The sequence below is a fragment of the Mytilus californianus genome, unplaced genomic scaffold (genome assembly GCF_021869535.1).
Source record: "Mytilus californianus isolate M0D057914Y unplaced genomic scaffold, xbMytCali1.0.p SCAF_6, whole genome shotgun sequence".
NCBI classification, from domain to species: Eukaryota; Metazoa; Mollusca; class Bivalvia; order Mytilida; family Mytilidae; genus Mytilus; species Mytilus californianus.
In genome coordinates, this window is record NW_026262712.1 from 54,907,015 (window position 1) to 54,931,318 (window position 24,304).

Below are 24,304 nucleotides of genomic sequence, written 5' to 3' on the forward strand. Positions count from 1 at the left end.
ATATTAATGAGGTTAATATTTTTTTATGTAAACATGGGTATTGTTTTTTAATGTTTTCTAAAAGCCTACCTACAATATTTTAACAAATTCATTCTATATTTTTTTAAGAATACTAGAAGCGAAAGATTTCACATGTGCTTTATATGTTAGCTTCTTGTTGCCTTTGCAATTACAGTGGAAATAAATCTAAAATTACAACTGTTCGTGCTACTGTTACTCAAAACGGTTGCTTGTCAGCATAATAGCGAAAACACAATATTGTTTACTATAAATGCGAAAAATATCCACGTGAAATTAATACCAAGATACAGCTTAATATCTTCCAAATACTTTAGATCATGATTCATAAAACATACGTTGACATTAAGTATATACATCAATTATTTTCAAGAGTTCAATGACGGCTCTCAGGTCGTACTACGGTTGGTATAGTAGCAAATTGGGAAACCTCTAATAGAATTACCGACTGACTGAACACAGGATGATTTAGGCAATTGGAAGACCGGTATAATAATTCGCAGACGTTAATACAAAAATGGAGAGAGAGAGAGAGAGAGAGAGAGAGAGAGAGAGAGAGAGAGAGAGAGAGAGAGACCCATTATGGCGATTTTGTTCAGGATAACTCAACCACTACTATGTTTTGATTAGAAGAATGAGCGTCTGTTATGATTACCTTGTAAATTTTTTTTTACCAGTATGGTTTCGTTGATCGTTACGGTATCCAGTATCCTACTAGTTTTATCAACTCATAAAATGATTGTGTGATTGTGAAAGAAAGGGAGAAACACTTTCGCCTTCTTGATCCCTTTGTCTAAAAACACCTGAAGTTACGTACACATGAAATGGCACCGGCATATAGTTGTGATATATATTTTACAGAACTTTCATGAAATAGAAAAAAATGCAGTATTGAATAATATAATTATGAATTTATCGCATTATATCAACTGTTTGACATAGACAAATGTTACTGATAATTCACTGAAAATGCAACATATATTCCAATGACACATTATACAGAGGATATCCTGAACGATCACTGTTCCCCAGCATGGCGTACATATACAATAGAAGATGTGGTATGATTGCGAATGATACAACTCTCCACAAGAGACCAAATGACACAGAAATTAACAACTATAAATCACCGTACGGCCTTCAACAATGATTCGTCTAACTTGAAAAGAAAGATGAACAACTGAAACTTCTTTTGCTTATTGGATACCCAAATAACATGTTATTCCAGATATAAAACATGTCCCACATAACCTTTATCAATTATTATATCCATCACTTTGCAAACCAAAGTTTGCCCCCAAATTTACCTTATTTAGGGGTTAGATTTCCAGAATTTAGTCCATCTGTTATAAAAGAATGTCGATTTATGATGCATTCGTATGAAGAAAATTCTACACAGGGGGTTCTGATTTAGAAATAAGCATTTTTCTTTAACTTCACGCGGAGCTATTGAATGATGCTTTCTAACTAAATAATTAAAAAAAAAATAGGTGAATATTTTAATTCCATTGAATTTGATGTAATCGATAAAACAGAAACACTTTTGTCTGCTTTACTCCTAAACTTTACATCTATAAATTCACAGTGACGGTCTGCTTAGAACTTAAATTGCAAAAAAAAAATATAAAATTCTTAAATCTTAACTTTTCAAATTGTAAAAACAACCCAGAGCAACTTCATTTGGAATATATATGTTCAGGTTGATGCTACATTCTAGGGTTAATGCTCTCATTAGTTTTTTACGAAGAGTGTTGCTGCTTAAAAAAAATTTATTAAACCAAGGGTAATTTTCCCCTCCCCCCCCCCCCCAAAAAAAAAAAAAAAAAAAAAAAAAAAAAATAATTACGATATGGCATACGACAACCAACGACAGGGTTCCTGGCATGTGACGGGCATTTTGATAGGTAGAGCGGACGTTATCTCTATAGTTCCAGTTATTAATTCATTGCATCAAAAGTGTCAGCAGATATGAATCCCAACACAAATCTTATAGCTGTAAATTCTTCCTTATTTTCTCGTTTATGCCACCCCCTGTGTCAGCTTCTACTTGATTTTCACTTTAAACAAGCAACACCACGGGTTCCATAAGTGAAGTAGGAACAGCTTACTCCTCCGGAGCATAAAAGTTCTCTCCCAGTTCTGTTGAGGTTCGTGTTGCTCGATTCTTATTGCCTATGTGCGTCTTTTTCCTTTTCTCATTGTGTAGTGGTAGAATGTAGCTTTTGATTCTATTTTTGAATTTGTTTTTCCCAAAGCACATGCCATATTTGTCACCACCATGAACATGGCATAGACTGGTATATATGTCTTTAATGCCGTAAAAACGAAGATTATACTGTTTTTCTGTCGTTCTTAACTCGGTTTAAGCTCTTACAAAATCATAAATATAATAAAAATATTTGATTATTTATAATAAATTTGAAATCCTTTAACATGACACAAACCTTCATTGTATAATCAGTATCTTTAAATTCAGCGTTGTCATATTTGTAAAATTTTCCATTTCCTCCTTCAAAAAGTGCCATATGAAGTCTGAAACAATTATCAAAATGGTACTAGTAGTTAACGATTATTTATGTTTCATTAATCTCTTTTAAGCATTAGTGTCGCCAATAATTCTTCTCTTGCACAGATACAATTTTTAAGCTACTTAAACAATACACAAATGATCAGAATAGAGTTTATTTTTCTATTGCGTTTTTCGTCTTTTCATTGATGGCTGTAGATCAGATACTAGCTTAAGGGCATACGATACAGTTTTGACCCCACTGTGATTTTTTACGTAAATTTGTATACATTGTCAAGCTATTCTTCACATGGTCATTTCAAATGTGTAATAGAAATATACCTTCATGTGCTAAATTTAGAGATCAATGGGGTCTAAATTTCGGTTTCTTCGCTATTTCTATCCTTTGGAAAGGCATACTTAACTTTTTTTCAAAAGATACACGCAAGCGGATTTGTGTTAAAGCATCTTGAATATATTCTCAATAGATAGACACATTTTTAAATCCAAAGGAAAGTAACACATGTAGGGTTTATAAGTAAAACATTGTTAATAACAAACAGTAAAAGGAGAAAACAGATATCCGAAAAATAAATGTAAAAATGCAAATATAAATTACTCTAACAATGAAGAGTATACAATTTCGTCAAGTCAATCCCCTGGTTCATTAGACGATTAACACACAGGGATAAACCTACATGTGTATATAATTGTAATGTATAGGGCAGTTGTAAACAACTAGATACTAGTGCAATGAAGAATTTGTTAATGTTAAAAAAAAAGAATATCTTCTCTACATACATGTACGTGTCTTTTGAATTTGTGTAACAATTCTTTGGAAATTATTCATTTTTTATCAAATTTTCATGATTTTAGTCAAAGAACGGCATTGTTTGCTGTATATTTATCTAGTTCATAAAAAAATCATCGAAAAACGAATATGTAATATCCCTGAGGTTAGAAACCATTTATTTTCAGTTTTCTCTCCAATTTTGATGTTTTTTCGTCTTATTTGGGGCCTACAGAGGTTATCAAGGCTTTGGGATACGCTGGTTTGTTCAAAAACGCAAACTCTCCACTAGAAACCAAATGACACAGAAATTAACAATTATAGGTCACCGTACGGCCTTCAACAATGATCACAGCTCATACCGCATAGTCAGCTATAAAAGGCCCCGAAATGACAAATGTAATACAATTCAAACGAGAAAAACTAGCGGCCTATTTTATGTACAAAAATAAACGAAAAACAAATATGTAAATTAAAGACTTGGGTCAGACACATACATCAAAAAACATGTTTAACCCCGCCGCATTTTTGCGCCTGTCCCAAGTCAGGAGCCTCTGGCCTCTGTTAGTCTTGTATCATTTTTAATTTTAGTTTCTTGTGTATAATTTGGAGTTTAGTATGACGTCCATTATCACTGAACTAGTATACATATTTGTTTAGGGGCCAGCTGAAGGACGCCTCCGAGTGCGGGAGTTTCTCGCTGCATTGAAGACCCATTGGTGGTCTTCGGCTGTTGTCTGCTCTATGGTCGGGTTGTTGTCTCTTTGACACATTCCCCATTTCCATTCTCAATTTTATTAAGAATGTGGCGGGGTTAAACATGTTAGCGGGATCCTAACCCTCCCTCTAAGTTTGTAGGAATAGTTGTCCTAGGGAACAGTGGTTAAAAGAACTTGGGGTACAAAGTTTTAATAGGGCTTCAATGGGGAGGACGCTTGGAGAATCTCATTAAGAACCAATAATAGCAATGCAGTTATAATTTGCATCAAGCCTCAGTAGTACATTAAGATTCAAGTGTGTACAAATGAAGGTACAGAGATCCGTGGGTCTGAGCACTATGAGTCCAAAGTTTAACATAGTCTTTATTGGGAAAAGCTTAAAATTCATCTTATTCAGAACCTGTTCTAGTATGTGCAAGTCTGAGGTGCTAGTGAATAACTTTAATTAAGCTTGATTGCATAAAGTGTTCAATATTCTCAAAAAAAAAATGAATTTGTTTACGATACAAACTTTGCCTTTACTGGCGACCATTTTGAAATTCCTATCGCTTCAAAAAGTGAAAAGTTAAACTATAAGGTTGTCGTTATTATCAGATAGCGGTCAGGAGACTGTAATTCAGTGGTTGTCATTTGTTGCTGTGTTACATATTCGTGTTTCGGTCTTTGTTTGTAAATTATTAAAACCGTTATTTTCACTCGTTTGAATTAAATTGTTAAACAGCTGTCATTTCGGGGAGCTCTCCCTCTGGTATCTTTCGTCCCTCTTTTATAGCTAACTATGCGGGGGCTTTTCTCATTATTGAGGGCATTATGATGACCTATAGTTGTTTATTTCTGTGTCATTTAGTCTCTTGGCAATCATAAAACATATTCTTTTATATATATAGCGATGTCGTTATTACGACATAGCTATGTCGTAATTACCACATAGTGATGTCGTAATTACGACTTGTTATGTCGAAATTACGACATAGCGATGTCGTTATAACGACATGTTATGTCGAAATTACGACATAGTGATGTCGTTATTACGACATGTTATGTCGTAATTACGACATAAAAAACAATTTTTGAATGGCCCTTATCGGCTTCCGTAGATATAAGATGTTACTTATATTATTCTTCCCTTAGTTTATTTATTATTTATTTGCATTGTGTCATGGGTCAAATTTATTTGTTCAGTGTATGTTCAATGGTGTTAATATGTCCTTTGATTGAGTTAAGCTATTTCAGTTGATATTTTATAGTGTGTCTTTCTATGTTGTGATGTTACACTATTGTTTCAGAAAAAGGGTGACGGTTTGGTACCATTAAAACGTTTAAACCCGCTGCATTTGTTTGCACCTGTCCTTAGTCAGGAATCTGATGTCCAGTAGTTGTCGTTTGTTGATGTGGTTCATAAGTGTTTCTCGTTTCTCGTTTTGTATATAGATTAGACCGTTGGTTTTCCCGTTTGAACGATTTTACACTAGTAATTGTTGGGGCCCTTTATAGCTTACTGTTCGGTGTGAGCCAAGGATCCGTGTTGAAGACCGTACTGTGACCTATAATGGTTTACTTTTATAAATTTTGACTTGGATGGAGAGTTGTCTCATTGGCACTCATACCACATATTCTTATATCTAAACGCAGTTTTTCCCATCATCCTAATCTAAAAAAAGACATACTCGCATACGACAGTGAAAATTAACTAACTGGATTCGCACTTTATATACACTGAGTATGTCATATCTTAAATGTTTTTCGTAAATTGAATGTCAACGGCAGACCTTCGATTGTTTTTGTAAATTTATTCACAACTTTTTATAGACGATTAAGATTTTGAAATATTTTGTATAAATGCATGATTCACTTTTCAGATAACCAAAAAAAAATTCTATAATTAAACCGTTATAACATAAAGCAAGTAATCAACAACGTATAACATATTAAAGAGGTTTTTCTTTCTATACTAAGAAATATTCTCATATTATTATCAGATAAAAAATCTAGGAGTATTGAGACATATGCTAATCAAAAGTTGGAATATAAAAAATAAAGCGTTAATTTCAGTTACAAACTTTTTGTTACTTACAAAGCCCCGGTAGGACCAAGCTTTCCAAGAATGGCTGCAGACAAATAAACTACAAACGGAATTCCAAAAGTAAATGATAATAATCTCCAGTCATATTTTTCAAAACTCATATCTTTCTTCATGTATATCATGCTAAAAGCATTAATAGAAACAATGTTTACCATGAACATTTGTGCGGATATGAACTCTCCAATAATGTAGCCGTAAAATGTACATAGTCCACGTGGTCGCACGTGGTCCTTGGTGATTAAAATGTGTAAATGGTCCAAGGAATGAGCTCGATTAAACAGTCCATCGCATAAAGCCATGTACACCACAAAACGCTCGCTTTCTGTCCTGCTGAAAAATCATCGATTTGAAGATCGGAAAGAGAATGTAATTACAATCACCGAAAATGTAAGACTAATACTTATGCACGAGAGTGCTGTCAAATGTAATGGCAAAAACGATTGTTGTCCAGGCCGTAAATAGGCAGGTCTTTCCAATCCCTTGGTGTGTGGGTTGTTGTTGTCTTGTTTGGAACGTTAACATCAGAAGCAGGTAAGAACTCGGAAATGCTAGACATCGAAGCGTTTTCAATCATTTTTCCTCATATCAGAAATTAATGTTTATCTAAGTAATTTCTGATTAATAAAGAAATTAAGAGCAATCAGTTGATCTTGAAATAATGACTGTGTGCTAGAAGTTTGTCAGTTTTGATAACTTTGATGATGTTAATCTCAAATCAATAACAGACTGACATATGAGAAATCTCTTTATTTAGTCTGACGTTTATTGGAATCACCTGACGCAGGTCTTCATAATTAATAACTACAGGCTTTGGTATACCAATACCAACTACTTTGTATTTTGTTTATTTTCTTTTGTTTCCTATTCTGACATCGGACTCGGACTTCTCTTATACTGAGTTTTACTGTGCGTACTGTTGTACGTTTGTTTTTTCTTCATTGGCTAGAGGTATAGGGGGAGGGTTGAGATCTCAAAAAACATGTTTAACCCCGCCGCATTTTTGCGCCTGTCCCAAGTCAGGAGCCTCTGGCCTTTGTTAGTCTTGTATCATTTTTAATTTTAGTTTCTTGTGTATAATTTGGAGTTTAGTATGACGTCCATTATCACTGAACTAGTATACATATTTGTTTAGGGGCCAGCTGAAGGACGCCTCCGAGTGCGGGAGTTTCTCGCTGCATTGAAGACCCATTGGTGCGGGTTGTTGTCTCTTTGACACATTCCCCATTTCCATTCTCAATTTTACTTGCCTATTTCCGGTAATTTGTTGTCGGATACATTCATATGGAATCTTCAACATTCATTCAAAATGTTAATGTTGTCTTATCCACTCCAATCTATGATAGTATAGCCGTATGTATTTCTTGTGTAATTTCTAATGTACTTTGTAAGTTAAACGGATATGTGGTCCTCACAACATCAGTTGCTCTGGAAACTTAGTTATAAAAACTGATCCTATTTTAAACCTTCTATTCCGTCAGGAAAACATACTGTTATAGGTCTTTCAATGAAAATAAAATTCAAACTAATAATATAAAGGAACTTTAATTCAATAACAACATTATCATACAAAAATACGCGACGTTTTGAATATTGTATGTGTATATGAATACCATAACTTTTCGTTCAATGTAGTATCATCAACTAACGCTTATCAGTTACATGTTCCAAACGTGAAATACGGGAAATATGTAGTTTAATTTCAAAATTTAGATAATAAGTAATTATGAAATTAAAAAAATCAAATAATTTAGATTAAAATAAAAGAATGCTCCAATATAAATAATTTATAAACAAGATTTTGTCTCATCGAATAAAAACTTCACCTGCACTATATCTAGTGCATGTATAATGGTCTTGATGGAAGGTCCTTCGTTTCTGTTTTCTCTAATTTTTAATTTTTCTTTTTTATACGCCCGTTTACGGGACGTATAATAATATACCATTATTCAACCGGCCGTCAGTACGTCCGTCTGTTCGTCGTCAACATGTCAGACAACAACTCAAAAACGCTGCCAAAACAAATTGTAAACAAAACCCCTTCAATGCCAAGGTTTTTTTTGATTATCTTTACGATTACGCAAATAACATCAACGTCATAGTACAGGTTTGATGGCGCCAAAAGATTTTAACTGAAAATTGGCGGGAATTCAACCTTTTAATAGTTTATTTTCATATTACCGACTTTTGACTCCGGAGTTAATAATATTTAGACAGGTTACCTACTCTGTTGTAAGATATTCTGGTCCCCGTTCGAGTAAGAGCAACTAGATAAAGTAAAATCAAGCTTACAATTGGTAAAACTTTTTTTTTTGGAAGGGGGGGATAAACTGATTTATGTTTTCTATACATGACAAACTAATTTCACTGATTGTAAGCTTGACCCTACTTCTTTCAGTTGATCTTACTTGAATAGAGACCAGAAATGTCCTACCACAGAGAAGGTAACCTGTCTAAAAATCATATACTTCAGAGTCAAAAGTCGGTAATATGAAAAAGAACTATTGCAAATTAAGTTATCACTACTTATAAAAAAAAGTTTGTGATTATTCTTTATAAATAATTTCATTACACGAGCTTGGGATACAATAGTCAAGATTCATATCATATAATCATTTATCAAGAAAGATTGTTTATTCATCAGCGTTACATCGTCTGCTGTGTTTCTTATAACATGTTTTATGAACAACTTTACGACAAAGAACACATATAATTATATACGTTTCGACCTTTTCCTGCCACAAGGGACATATCGTACAGAACATACAGAACAATCTCTTTCTTTTCGACCCGGCAATTTTCTCAAATGTTGGTTATTTCTTTCATCATTCAAGACCCCAAGAGAGGCACGATTTCTTGTCATATGATCTTCGGAAAATGTCATCAATTAATAATTGTATAAAATGGAGGCGAGATCTAACATTGTGAGAGTTCTCTTAATATAAAACTTCTATCATACCTTAATATGAAAAATAATGTGTTCCTAACTCTTGACAGGCGTACAATAATTATTCACTGTAATTTAAAATTTTATAATTGTTCACAAAGTTCTGAGGATTGTGTGCGCTTTTTTTTTTCTTTCTTTCTTTTTTTTTTAATAAAGACTAGTATGGAGGGATAATACGTTGAGAGAAGGGACAAAATAATAAATGAGTAAACACATGAACCGATCGAAGTTGGATTATTTGTATCTCTTGTATCCAACCCCTTGATTTATTATTTCTGTTTAACTGTTTGGCCTTTCCTATCGTATGCTGTATTTATAAATATAGTCTCAAAAATTTGAACGCAGTAAATTTTTTTCATTAAAATTTATTCCATGCATAAACATTCACTGGTGTTTTTTTTTTTAAAGGAACATGGGCTTAAAACTACCTGTTTGTTTTCAAGACAAACTTCTTCATTGAACGAATTGTTGAAAATCAGCATGAAATAGGCAATGGGTCTGGCATTTCTCGGCAGCATTCTTTTATGTCCTACATTTCTAAAATTGTGTGTGATCCCTAACTTCGGCCGGAGGATAAACTCGAAACCAAGGGTTAGGATAAGCCATAATCCGATGGATGCATTAATGGATGACGTCATTAGCTCAATTACGTCAATAATGTGTACTGCACTTTTTGTGTACTTTTCATCTTTTCGCGTTTTTGAGGGGTTTTTTTTTATATTTTTACTTGCGTTTTTTCTCATCCGTTCTTTGTAAAGGTAATTTGTTCTTATTTGAATAATTTCTATTTTCTATATTTTATGTATTTACATTTTTACTTATATTCTTTTTACTATGATACATTTTTTAAAGTAAACCCTTGAAAATTTCAGGAAAGTAAGCCTAAAATGCATATATAAAATATACTGCAAAAGCGCCGAAAAAAAGAGAGTAAATTTGAGACTCTATACTTCTAAATATAATAAAATTATTATATCTATTTTTCTATAATATTTATAAAAGAATCCTTACATAGTTTTATTTTCATAAATTTCATCATCCATATTTTTAATGTTGGTAAAAAAACGCGCGAAAATTACAAGATGGAGGAATTAAATTTAGCGCAAAAACGGCGACGTCATAGTACATTACGTAGTTCAAAACATTATTTTAATTGGCCGATGAATCGGCCCTTTAGCACTGACAGGAGTATGACTTTGGGCCGATAATCGGCCCTGTGGCACAGAACTCGTTAAGGGCATCCGATACAGTTTCAAGGGAGCTAACTACTGGCTCGACGTTAAAGCGTTCGAATTCCCGCAAAACGTCACTTTCGGCGGGGCGTCTTGCGTGTAATTTTCCGTAATAGAAAGGAAACGCTTGAACGGTATTTAGTATGAACGATTCTTCAACTTATTTTTCTTACACACGTCAACATCTATGCCTTAAAGATTAACGCTTTTGTGTCTAACACTTTGATATATAAAATCATAAGAAATTAAACGCTTATTTCTGTTTTTGTTGTTCCTCGTCTTGAAGCGTCTGTTCTGAGGTCTTGAACAATGAAGTCACTAAATATCGTATAAAATGAAATCTCAGGACGACTGACTCTTTTGGTGTTAACATAATGCATGCCAATTATAATTTTTATAATCATTCATTCCTGATCAAATTTTAATTTGGATCCAATTTTCTGACAGAACATAAAAAATAGTTTTACGGCGCATTTTAGTGACAAGCAAACTCAATATTAATTTGCGTCAAATTTCTTTTCGAAAGTTCAGATAACGCAAAAATCCAGTTTAAATCATTGTAATTCCACCAAAAAACAAAAGAAGTGAATTTCCTCACGTAACAATTTATTCCATTCATCTATGTAAAAAATGAGAGGACGCAATATTAATGGTATGCTGCAATTTTTAACGATGATACAATTTTGGAAATAATATATATCATTTACTAACAAAATTACGCTATAATGAATATATTCCGAGTTTAATCGACACTTTCACAAAAAAAAACCATGAAATACTGGTTATTACGAGGAGAATGTATGCCAATTTATAGTATAAAACCAAAGAGGTAGGGCCAGTTTTCCATAAATTTATAACACAATTATAGTCTTTCTTAAAGGTCGTTAAATCTGTAAAAGTTATCGTAGCTATACCTTGAGGTTTCGAAAACATTATATGGTATTTCTAAACATTTATTAACCAGACTATGAATGCTTTAATTGACTTGCTTTGAAATTGTAATTTCAGGCAGTATATGTTGGATATTTAGGAGGTGAATTAATAGGACACAAAAACCAAAAACAAAGTTATGATGTATGCATGTATAAGTAACATGTCCCGGTTTTTTTCATTTTACCTGATCAAATATTATGAAATATTTCAACATTATTGTAAAGATTATCCTTCACCCGAATAAAAGTTTGATTTTATGAATAAATGTGGAATTATTAAAAGCGATTGAAATGTGAATAAATAAATTTGGTGTATTTACTGTCTTCTGATTGGTTAAAAGTATTACCTTTATTTTCAATGTTGTCAATTTTTATGGCGACACGCCCACTCTGACGTTGTGTATTCATACGCCAACACGTGTGTACGTTGTTATTGTTAATATAAATAATATAAAAAGCTCTTTGAGCCTTATTTTTGATAGACATTTATTTATAATGAATGACAATAATTTATTTTGAATTTATTGAACCATAAAATTAATTTTTGACTCTTCACATTGAATAATCCGCGAAGGATGTTTTGGGTGTATGTCAATGACACAGTAGCCCACCAATCAAAACCAAACAAAATCTAGAGGTCAACATATTGTCTTTTAAAAACACACGAGTGTGTACAGTTCCGACATGTCTAGCTCCAAATTGCTGTGAGTCTTTAAACTAAGCCGTAAAAAAAACCAGTCTGCAATAACTAATATCTAATACATTTCTTACTTGGTACACAACCAGAATAAAAAAGAGAGGTATTTATGTTACACATATTTATAGTTTTTATTTCCAAAACAATATTATTATTTTAAGGTAGCTCTTTGTAAGCAATATATAAACACTTGGAAAGTGTCGCCGATAACCTTGCAGGAATAATTGGCGGGAGAAGTCGAAATTGTAAGCCAGCGACGTCGTGCATTTTTGCGCTAACGTTGAGGCTACCAAGGGGGGACGCAATTTTAATGATAAATCGTGATTTATTTTCGAATCCAGCACGGTGACATATATTTTCTATTTGCTATTTAGAGAAAGCATGACAAAAGACAGTTATTGTAGAAAAATGAGAAAAATGACATTATAAGAACCTCTCACATTTTAAGGTACAAAAATATCCGACTTTGAGCATCTTATCCGTAATTCTATGCATGGCTCGAATAATTGACAAGTCATTCTTGACGGGATTTATTTTTCCCTTATTGTCACTAATCACAGCTTTAGATTGAATCCAATCTTATCAATTTATGAAGAAGAATAACTATTTCAAAATGCTTATCCCTTTGCTCAATTTTTTTACTAAATTGCAAAAATCCCCAATTTTCCGCCTCAATTTTCTCGGAAACAAGCACGGTGACCTATGTTTTATTTGGTGATTTTTTTTACAACTCGTCCAGGGCTACAACATATTTCAAAATTATAAAAATGACAATATAACGTGAAACTGTATCGGATGCCCTTAACTAATCTGCATGACTCTTTGGTGAATTGTTTATATCTGTTGACGTAAGCTCCCTTTCATTTTATAAAAAAATATAGATTTTACGATATCGATCGCGAGTTATTGGGTTTTGTTCATTAAACAAGGGGGATTTTCCAGTTTTTGGACAATATCTCAAAAACTCTTTCACCAATTTGCAAGAAACTTTGGTGAGTTGTTTATATCTATTGATGTAAGCTCCTTTTCGATTTTTACGAATTTTTGATTTAAAATTTCTGAGTTATATAGTTTTATTCATTAAAAAAGGGGGATTTTTCTAGTTTTCGGATAATAACTCAAAAATTCTTTTAGCAGTTTTCATGAAACTTTGGTGAATTGTTAATATCTTTTGACGTAAGCCCCTTTTCGATTTTTATAAATTTTAGATTTAATCGTTCCGAGTTATGTGATTTTATTCATAAAAAGGGGTAATTTTCTAGTTTTCGGACAATAACTCAAAAATGCTTTTAGCAGTTTTCATGAAACTTTAGTGAATTGTTTATATCTATTGACGTAAACCCCTCTTCGATTTTTATAAATTTTAGATTGAACCGTTCCGAATTATGTGATTTTATTCATAAAAAAGGGGTAATTTTACAGTTTTCGGACAATAACTCAAAAGTGCTTTGAGCAGTTTTCATGAAACTTTCAAATTGGTGACTGGTTTATATCTATTAAAATAACCTCCCTTTAGTTTTTTTTAATAGATTCTTGATACATTTATTCTTTGAAAAGGTAACGGGCGTATCATGCGCTTATGGCGCAGCTGTTTATTTTTATATTTTTTTTCATCTTTTTGTCCATTTTTTTTTTAAAGATGGTCCCTTATTCTCTATTCTGTAAACTCTACCAAGACCCTCGGCTAACTAATGTGAAGACTCGACAAAAATTACATCGTCGGTATTGTACAATTAAGTTTACTTAGTTTCACTTTGTCATGTTGAATGAATGGTTACCATGATAATTTAACATTATTTTGACAAAAGAAAACATTTTTTGCATTATAAATTAAATGAACGTATTCCTTGAGCCTGGACTTTGTATGTATTGTAATTTTAAGGATGTAGGTCAGGTTTAGGAATTTTTGTCAGATGTTCGGTTTTACCTACGAAACAGGGTAAAATATTTCGCCCAATAACACTAATTTTTCTTTTCATGTAAGAATCTAAATAATACCAATGCAATTATAAGGTAAAAGTCCGGGTCAGCCTTTTCCCGCCATTTACAAAAAAAAAAAAAAAAAACAATTAGTAAAGAAACAAAATCAACTCGCAAAAACCAAAATGGCTGCCTCCTGCTTTACTAATTTTTTCACACCAACGAAATATTCAAAGCTCAACAAATGTCATCAAGGCACCCGGCCGACCGTTCGAGGACTGTATAACCAGACGAGGTCGTTAAACACTCCCATCGTCGTCTTAATGAAATTGGACCTTGCAAGACACTGAAGGGTAATCCAGGTCGTTATATATCCCCATAGCAGTTCTATGAGATTTTTTTTTGTATAAGAGAAACATATATGTCAATTAAGATCCAAAATAGACTCTTAATCATCTTGATGCCTGGTTCACACGTACATTTAATTCGAATTGAATTCAAATCGAATGTGAATCGAATTTGCTAATCGCGTTCACACACTCTTCTTTTTTAATTCAAATCAATTCGAATTAAGTAATTCGCATTATCCAGTTTGAAATAGAAATGAGTTTTTGTTAATACGAATTAAAAGTTAACGTCGTTCGGACAGTAAAGCGAATTTGACGCGCATTGCAATTCGGATTGGAATTTACGTTCGGACGTAAAACGTTTCGAATGCGAATTAAACTAATTCGAATTAGTTAATGCGAATCGAATTTGAATTACGTGTGAACTCAGCATGAGTGTGTAAAAGATGTAGAAGAAACTAACAAAAACACTCAAAGATTCATATTCAAGACAAAATTCTAAAAGAAAAACCAGACATACAATAAAAAAAAAAGATTATGATACCAGTATGACATAAGCTTACCAATCACCAGAGACCTGCCTTTCGACAGACATATGCATATGGATAGTGATGCAACTATTCAGATCTCAATCTCACCTTTTCTTATATTAATGATTTTACTTAATATAAAGTGTACATAGAAAACGTTAATAAGTGGCACGCAGCCAAACAGTTTTATCTTTTTACTTGATTCGATTCCATTGTGCTGGTTCATATTCTGGACGCCAGTCTTTGCTCCTTTCAATTAAAGATAAGGATATATGCTTCGGAGTTTAGTTTGACGTCCATTTTTTATTATTTTTCATGAACTAGTACACATTTTTGTTTCGGGACTAGCTGAAGCCCGCTGTCGGGTGCGGGATTTTCTCGCTTTGTTGAAGACCTATTGGTGGCCTTGGGCTGTTTTCTGCTCTTTGGTCGGGTTGTTGTCTCTTTGACACATTCCCCGTTTCCATTCTCAATTTTATCTCTTAAACAAAGATATAATAGATAACAAGACGCAGTGAAATATTTCTTAAATAGTACATATGTATATGTTTCCATATACACATTATTATCGAATTCTGTTTAAAATAAGGAGATGTTGTATGATTGCATATGAGATATCTATTCACTACATATCAAATGTACAAAATTAAGGAGATGTGGGGTAATTGCCAATGAAACACCTACACACCAAAGTTCAAATGAAGTGGTGTAAGCAATCTTAGGTGACCTGACGGCCTTCAACAATGAGAAAAACCCATACCGTATAATCGGTTATAAAAGGCCTCGATATGAAAAATATGAAACAATTCAATTTAGAATACTAACGGCCTTATTTATAATACAATAATTTACAAAAACCAAATATTACAGCAATGAACCAACGACAACAACTGAACTACAGGCTCCTGAAAAGCATATTAGAAAAGTTGTTGGGTTAAACATGTTCGATTTCACGAAATATACCGAAGAAGTTATGACTTTCCAGAGAAAATTGAAAATGTTCATCGCCTTCTTCGTCCACTCATCTGCGTGAGTGTTGTTTACACTCTAACAAGAACACTGAATTTTGCGGTCGTTGTAACTTTTATTTAAAATGCTGCTATAATTGTTAAACAGTTCGCAGTATTGGATACTAAAAATTGACAAACAATTGCATTGTACAAACAACACTATTTTGTTACAAATACAGAAACATTATTAATCAGATACGGAATTTTCAATAGCAATTATTCACCAGTTTGCGTATTTTAATGCAACCATTACATGCATGTAAATAGAACCGCCAATGCTATATTCACAGTTGGGACTATAATTTATGCATATAAGTGTCACTATAAAATTCTTTTATGTAACTTAATGTGTAAATGTTGTTAATGTAAAGAACCATCATTTATTCCTGTGAATGGAATCATAAAAATTCATATGATTAAGATCCATATCAATTATTTTGTATGTAAACGCAAAATGTTTATGAAATTGATAATTATCAATGCCTGTTATGCTTTAATGTGCGATCACTAAATGAAATCTGAGTGTAACACAATGATTACTTTAATTAACGTTATTGAATTTGTACATTAACACTAAATATTATTATCGATAAAATGATTTTATCTAATTGCAAAACAATGTTGGCATGATATCTTTCTCTGCTAAAACTGCTTTTGCTGTATATCAGTTCAACAACTTTGGTGTTTATATGTCTATAAAGATTCTTATATTGGTACATGTGGATAATCGGATTTATCAAAACAAGATAGTTGAATTATCGAGATTGGATAAATCCGATAATCCAAGAGTAAGACCCCGTTCACACTAGGACATTTAGATCGATTTAAACTAGATCGGTTCACTTTAGATCGGTTTAAGCATCATGTGAACGCTTTGACTCGATCTTCAATCGGTCTAAACTAAAACACCAAAAGAGGTAGTTTAGTTTGAATCGATCTAAAGTGAACCGACCTAACTTTAAATGTGAACGCAGAGTTCGGTTTAAACTAGTACGATTGAGTAGAAAATAGTTTATGCGCATGTATACCGACAAAACTACAAGTGTAATGACATAACATCCCTGTATATATTGGTGGTTTGTTGTTTAACCAATATTTCTCTGTTGAAAAACTGACCTTTGTGTACATGCAAGTAAAAACAAACGGAAAAAAGTTGTCTTCGCCGTACCATAAATTTGTGTGTTTTCTTTTCTTCTGTTGTTTTTTTTTTTTTTTTTTTTTCAGGAACCGCAGCGTGGTGTGAAAGGGTCTTACTATGTGTAGGTTTAATACCACCATTGATTTCCCCTATTAGTCTTTGTTAAATTTGCACTTTCAAAAAATTGTACAGAAATTATTTTTATTTCAAATAAAGAAATACTTGTCATGAGTAAAGTTTTATCCTGTCCAGTACTATAGAAAAAAATTTCACATAACATTTCATTGCATATAAGAAAATAACTATCATCGGAAGTTAACCAATCAAATGGTCACCCATTTTTTCCTGTATACAAGCTATAGTAATAATGTAATCTCAAGTTTCCAATATATTCTATATAGAAACACCAAATAACGAGTGCCTAACACATTCCAAATTTCTACGTCATATTAATGTAAAAATATCGATTTCTCTTACACCTGTTAGCACATTTCGATCCATCCAGAGAGCTGGGTTGCGTTCAATATCGTAGCGGCTACGTAGTGCTACGTAGATTTATGACTATTGAACGTGTACCTAGCCTAGCTGCTACATAGATATTGATAGCAGCTACGTAGCCGCTACGTAGCTGCTATGATATTGAACTCAACCCAGATAAAAGTTGTGAACTTGTAACTTGTAAGCCAATCATCTACTGAGATTATCGGTAACCATATGTTGATTATTTGAACAATGGGTTCAGAAAGGGTAAAATTGCCAAAGATTTAGAGAAACCATTATTTTTTTGGGGTGGTTGTTAATATGCATATAATTAAGCGTTAAATTGAACCGACAGTTCATTTTATAGTGTTTGTTATTCTTTAATAGACAATCTGATTTGCATAGATGATTATTTGTGGAATAATATGACTAATTTATTTGTAGCTGTTTTTAATGTTAATCACATTTGTGCTGTTGCTGTTAGCAACATATGAGAAAATAATTAATGTCAATATGAACATAAAACAAAAATAATGATGATTAAGATATAAAAATAAAATGCAACACAATATGTGTAGATAAATTCTTCGAAGACTGCAAAGTTCATACTTGTCTTCAAACAAAAAAATCCTTTAGAAATGTTCCTCAGCACTATTTCTGTTATTACGATCGATCTGACTTTTCATTTGTTTCTGCTAGTTTTCGTATACAGATCTAGACAACTGAATTGTATTCAATATGCGAATTTGTAGAATAATATGACATTTTTTGCAGTTGCTATAAAGCAACATTTATGTTGCTATCCTCAATATGAAATTTAAAAAAAAACTATGGATGAAGATACTTAAATTATAGTGTACTCCATATATGAAAGAAAATTCCTTAAAAATTGCCAAATTCAAAGTTCAGATCACAAAAAGATTCCATTATCAAACCGTTACTAAGCACTAACTTGATTGCTAAGTTATTGATAAACTTAAACTACATTTATAATTACTTTCATATCTTTAAATTTGCTTTTATAATACCCGACGTAATTTTTTGCGTCGGGTATAATGTTGTTGACCCGTCCGTTTGTCTGTCCGTCAGTCCTGTTCTTGTCATCGCAACTCCTCTGAAACCACACAACAGAATTTCATGAAACTTTATAGATAATAAGGACATACTATGTAGATGTGCATATCGACAGGAAATTATGATTCATTTTTTTTCTAGGAGTAATGCCCCTTTGCACTTATTGGGATCAATATACTACTGCAACAGTTTTTCATCGCATCTCCTCTGAAACTACGCAACAGAATTTCATGAAACTTTGTAGATAATAAGGACATACTATGTAGATGTGTATATCGACCGGAAATTATGATTCATTTTTTTCTTGGAGTTATGCCCCTTTGAACTTATTGGCCTTAATATACTACAGTCCGTCAGTCCTGTTCTTGTCATCGCAACTCCTCTTAAAACCACACAACAGAATTTCCTGAAACTTTGTAGATAATAAGGTCATACTATTTTGATGTGCATTTCCTCAAGAAATTATTATCAGTTTACTTTTGGAGGAGTTATGAGTCTTTGAACTTAGTAAGATTTTGTTTGCCCACTGTCAATGTAGGGGCCTGGGGTATGTGGGGTGAGTGAGCGTGCTCACAAAGGTTCTTTAATTCTTATTTGTACAATGAAATTACAAATTCATTTTGTACTTGTCATTAATTTAATATATTTTGGCTGTTATTATGCAACATTTGTGTTGTTTTGCTTAATATAAACTTTGTAATCAATGAATAATGACGACTACGATATCATACCAGAATGAAAAAAAAACATTTATGGAAGCTTAATCTTCAAACCTTGCTATATTTATATCTTAGAGAGCGAACAATAATTTTTGAACCGTTGCTAGGCAATGTTTATGTTACTGTGTTGTTGCTAAGCATTAAGTGAACTGATATTGAAGTGACTGTTCATTCTAAACTTCAGATTATTCCTAAATTAACAATCCTTATTTGGGAATTGTACCAATTTGTACAGATGAAGCAATCCGTAAGTGCTAATTTGGCTATTAAATAAAACCGTTGCTAGTTAACCTTCTTTTCACTGGAACATAATATTATTTTTTTTTCGTGATTCTATACGAAGGTTTAGAATAATATTAAGTTAAATTGTTTAGGGAGGGGCTAATAAAAGCCCCTTATATACCTTATTCCTTCTTTATTTAATTGTTTTGACAATTTTACCTCTTTTTTCTTCAGTAAAAATCACAAATCAGCCCCAATCTAAACTTACTAAGCTTAATACAAACATTTATGATAAATGAGATGATTTTTCATTTCCTATCATTAATTATCCATTTTTAGATGGCGACGTTCCCTTGTCACCATCTTATGGTGTTTATATATCTCAACTTGTACGATTCGCTCGTGTATGTAACAACGTATTAGATTTTAGCGAGAGAAATTTATGTATTACTGAAAAATTATTACACCAGGGTTTCCGATATCATAAACTAGTCAAAACATTTACTAAATTTTATCATCGGTATAAGGACATCATTCGTAAATATAACTCAACATGCAGATATCGTATACGTTCGGGTATTTCACATCCAATCTTTTATGGTAATATTCTTTACAAAGCACAAAAATGTCAGTATTCACCTCAAAAGCTAACAAAACCTTTAAACAGACTTATTAAGAAGGGATATAGTTACGATACTGTTGTCATATCATTAAAGATTGCATATTTTGGCTTTAATATTAATTCACTTATAGGGTCTTTGCATCGGAATTAAACACATTTATTCTAAAACCAGTTGTTGGCATGACACGGGTTATGTTCTTCTCATATATTTTCTGACGGTATAATACTAAACCCCTAACAGGAGGGATTGTGCCTGATATTCATATGATGAAGACATAATCTTTTAATCAGTTTGATTGAGGTCTGGAGCTGGCATGTCAGTAACTGCTAGTAGTCTGTTGTTATTTATGTATTATTGTCATTTTGTTTATTTTCTTTTGTTTCCTATTCTGACATCGGACTCGGACTTCTCTTATACTGAGTTTTACTGTACGTACTGTTGTGCGTTTGTTTTCCTACATTGGCTAGAGGTAAAGGGGAAGGGTTGAGATCTCAAAAAACATGTTTAACCCCGCCGCATTTTTGCGCCTGTCCCAAGTCAGGAGCCTATGGCCTCTGTTAGTCTTGTATCATTTTAAATTTTAGTTTCCTGTGTATAATTTGGAGTTTAGTATGACGTCCATTATCACTGAACTAGTATACATATTTGTTTAGGGGCCAGCTGAAGGACGCCTTCGGGGCGGGAGTTTCTCGCTGCATTGAAGACCCATTGGTGGCCTTAAGCTGTTGTCTGCTCTATGGTCGGGTTGTTGTCTCTTTGACACATTCCCCATTTCCATTCTCAATTTTATTACTAAGTATTTTTTCCATCACATTCAGTTTAAGTACTTATACTTTTTTCAATGTGATTGGTTCTTAAAATCTATTTCTAATCCATGAAATTATGTAAGAGGGAGACCATTTATCATTCTGGGGGTAGGATTTGGATTGGATTGAAGGGAGGAAGATTTTGTAAATGAATCTTATGGATTGGGTGGAAGGAAGGAATATTTTGTAAATGCATCTTATGGATTGGGTGGAAGGAAGGAAGATTTTGTAAATGAATCTTCCGGCTTGGAAGTAACTGGAAAAAAACCTTGCAAGAGGAGAGGGTGTTTATAGGCATTAGTCTGCTACAAAATTCATTTCAGTTATTTTCTGAGTTAAATATGTTTAAAAGAAAATATAAAAAATATGAGATGATAATTATGCCCAACAAAAAATGCAGCAAAAAAAGTGCTCAAAAGTGAAAATTTATATTCCTGGAAAACAAAATCTTCCAGTAAATGAATGAAATATGAATAAAGGTACCTGACAGAAGAGGAGCACAGTTGGTTTTCATAAGAATGCCAAGTTTCTTAATGAAACGCAATGCCAAACACTGGACTATAATCACTAACAAACGCTTAAGCAACACACAAAAAAAAACAACAACATTGTGATGAACATTATAGCTATCAATAGGTAACAAATATATGACTCAAGAAATTGACATTGCTAAAACAGCTAATGTTTTCACTAGTAGTTACCTCTCTTTGACCATTGAAAAGATAACATATTTACAACATACATGTAGCGTATACTTATTTTGAGGATTGATTTAGTACATCTTGTGCACTCCACGTATAATAACTTTATAAATGTCTAAATCAAATATATCTATGCAGCTGCATACAAAAAATTCTGATCCCAATTTTAATGACCACCATGCGTAATTTATGGACACTAGCAACGTAAAACTTCAATAGGTACGAAGTAAGTAAATATATGGAAAACGTTTCACAGCCTCGAAATCAAAATAAGAATAGAACAGAATAGCAATAAAAAAAAAAAAGAAAGAAAAAAGTGCCATATAAATCGCATTCCAAGTTTTGGTACTTTTTATAAACTACTACAATGTACAATGTACCTCATCAAGACACTACCGAAACCTTGTCTACCATGCATTATGTAATATTATCAGATTTGATGCAATCCTTAATCAGCGTACTACACCACAGTGGACAGAAACTGTAAATATTTGCAATTTTCTGAAACTCTGTGTGTGAAATGTTCGTTTTATGCGGACGGTGTCGACCTCGTGTAATTGTTTACGTACGGGTTCACTCTGTTCGCTTTTAAACTATTATGCTAAATAGAATCAAAATATGTTATATGTTTATTTCAGGTATTACTAGTTTGCTATGTATCAACATGAAAACATGTTCGTTAATGTTACCGCAGTTCATGCGACTGAGCTGTACTATGAAACAAACACCTAAACATCAAATAACAGATGACTACTGATATCGTATTACGATATTTGAAATTCCTAAGATGTATGTTATTCTCGTGGTACAATACAATTACTCTTACATAGGAAAATTTGAAGCGTAACTGAACATTTGATTATCAAATATATAATAGGATTGTTTTTGATTTTCAAAGTAACAGTGTCATCAAGAACCACTAATCTTGAACATAATGAATGCAATTACTGAATGTTCTCTTTCGAATGATTTAACATTCGTTTTTATTTAATACACATTCACAATAATTACGAATTATTTTTGTAATTTTCATATTTACCGTTAATGAGACAACGTTTGAACTTGGTAAAGCCAAACAAGAGCTACCTTTTCATTAGATACGTCTTAAGAGTGCAGATTATATAATCGTATAGTAACAACTACAGTTTTTCAATTATTCTAACAGACATGAATTCCTGTCCAATACAAGGATTACAGATGCGGATTAAGGACGGGAGGGGGGATTGACGCCTGCTCCCCCTTTAGGGAGCTAAATTTATAGTTTATGCAGATCACTCCAAATTGTGTCTGGTTTGGCCTCCGCCACTTTTAAATCCTGGATCCGCATCTGATTAATCTCCACAATCATAAGTTTGTAATGAAACTTGACGCTATGTTGGTAATTATAGGAATGATAGAATGTCATTTTTACTGGTCTAGGTCGTACGTTTCAAGTTGATAGAACTATTTTCTGTTGAAGGCACAACCCAGTTTTGTAACCTAGGACCATTATATTCATTTCTTTTTTAAATTAAGATAGTGTATTGTAGAGATATTATGTAAACATAAAACTTCTGACGTCAGCTTTTGTTATTTATATATGTAAGACTCAGATCGACGTCCAGTCTTTAATCGACGTCCGTTCCTCTAATTGAAGTCCAATTTGACGTCATAATCAAATAAGATTCCAGTTTCATGCCTCTGTAATCGAGGTCTTTTATTTTGGTTCTCCAATCAACTTAGTTATTCAGTAGCTTTCTAATCGATGTCATTTTTAGGAAGAGTAGAATTGAGAATGGAAACGGGGAATGTGCCAAAGAATCAACAATCAGACCAAAGAGCACAAAACAGCCCACGGCCACCAATGGGTCGTCAATGCATGTACGTCACACACAAAAACCAAAACAAAAACAAAACAAAAACAAAAACAAAAACAAAACAACAACAACAATAAATAAACGAGGCATTTAGCATAACTATGAGGATAGAACTTGTAATTATGTGGGCTAGACTGTGAAAATATATTTTCACCAGGAATAGGGCAAGTGTGAAATATAGTACTATAGTGTAACATAGATAAACATGTAAAATAACTTCAGGAAGACTTCCAGGTTCTCCTGATAGAGGAGGGATTTACAGAAGGTAACAGGTAATTACAACGGGAAACTACATGTGACATATGCTGTTGGTATCAGTATCGGATTCGAACCGGAACTTATTTATTATTGGTATTATTGATTATGTGGAAAACAAAAGAGCCTAGAATGTAAAATTATCTTGCAGAGACCGAATTATGAGAATTTCTAACCAATTGGCTGTGTTTCTTTATTCCGTCTATTGTTGGAGACTTAAAGCTGCTCTCTAGGATTTTTTCAGTTATCTTTGTCGTTATGCGATCTTGTATGAGTGGCCGTTCGTGTCATTGGCGGTATGAACATACCGTATGAAATTTTCAACGCGTTGGTTTTTACTTTCAACGCGTTGGTTTTTACTTTCAACGCGTTGGTTTTTATTATCAACGCGTTGGTTTTTACTTTCAACGCGTTGGTTTTTATTATCAACGCGTTGGTTTTTACTTTCAACGCGTTGGTTTTTACTTTCAACGCGTTGGTTTTTACTTTCAACGCGTTGGTTTTTACTTTCAACGCGTTGGTTTTCACTATCAACGCGTTGGTCTTCCTTTTCAACGCGTTGGTTCGTAATTCATACGGTATGAAAAACCAACGCGTTGGTTTTCAATTCCATACCGTAATTTTTCCACTTATGTCTACCAATCAACATCTTTGTAACAAAGTACAATCTTATCAACCGTTCGGACGGACTCCAGATTGTTG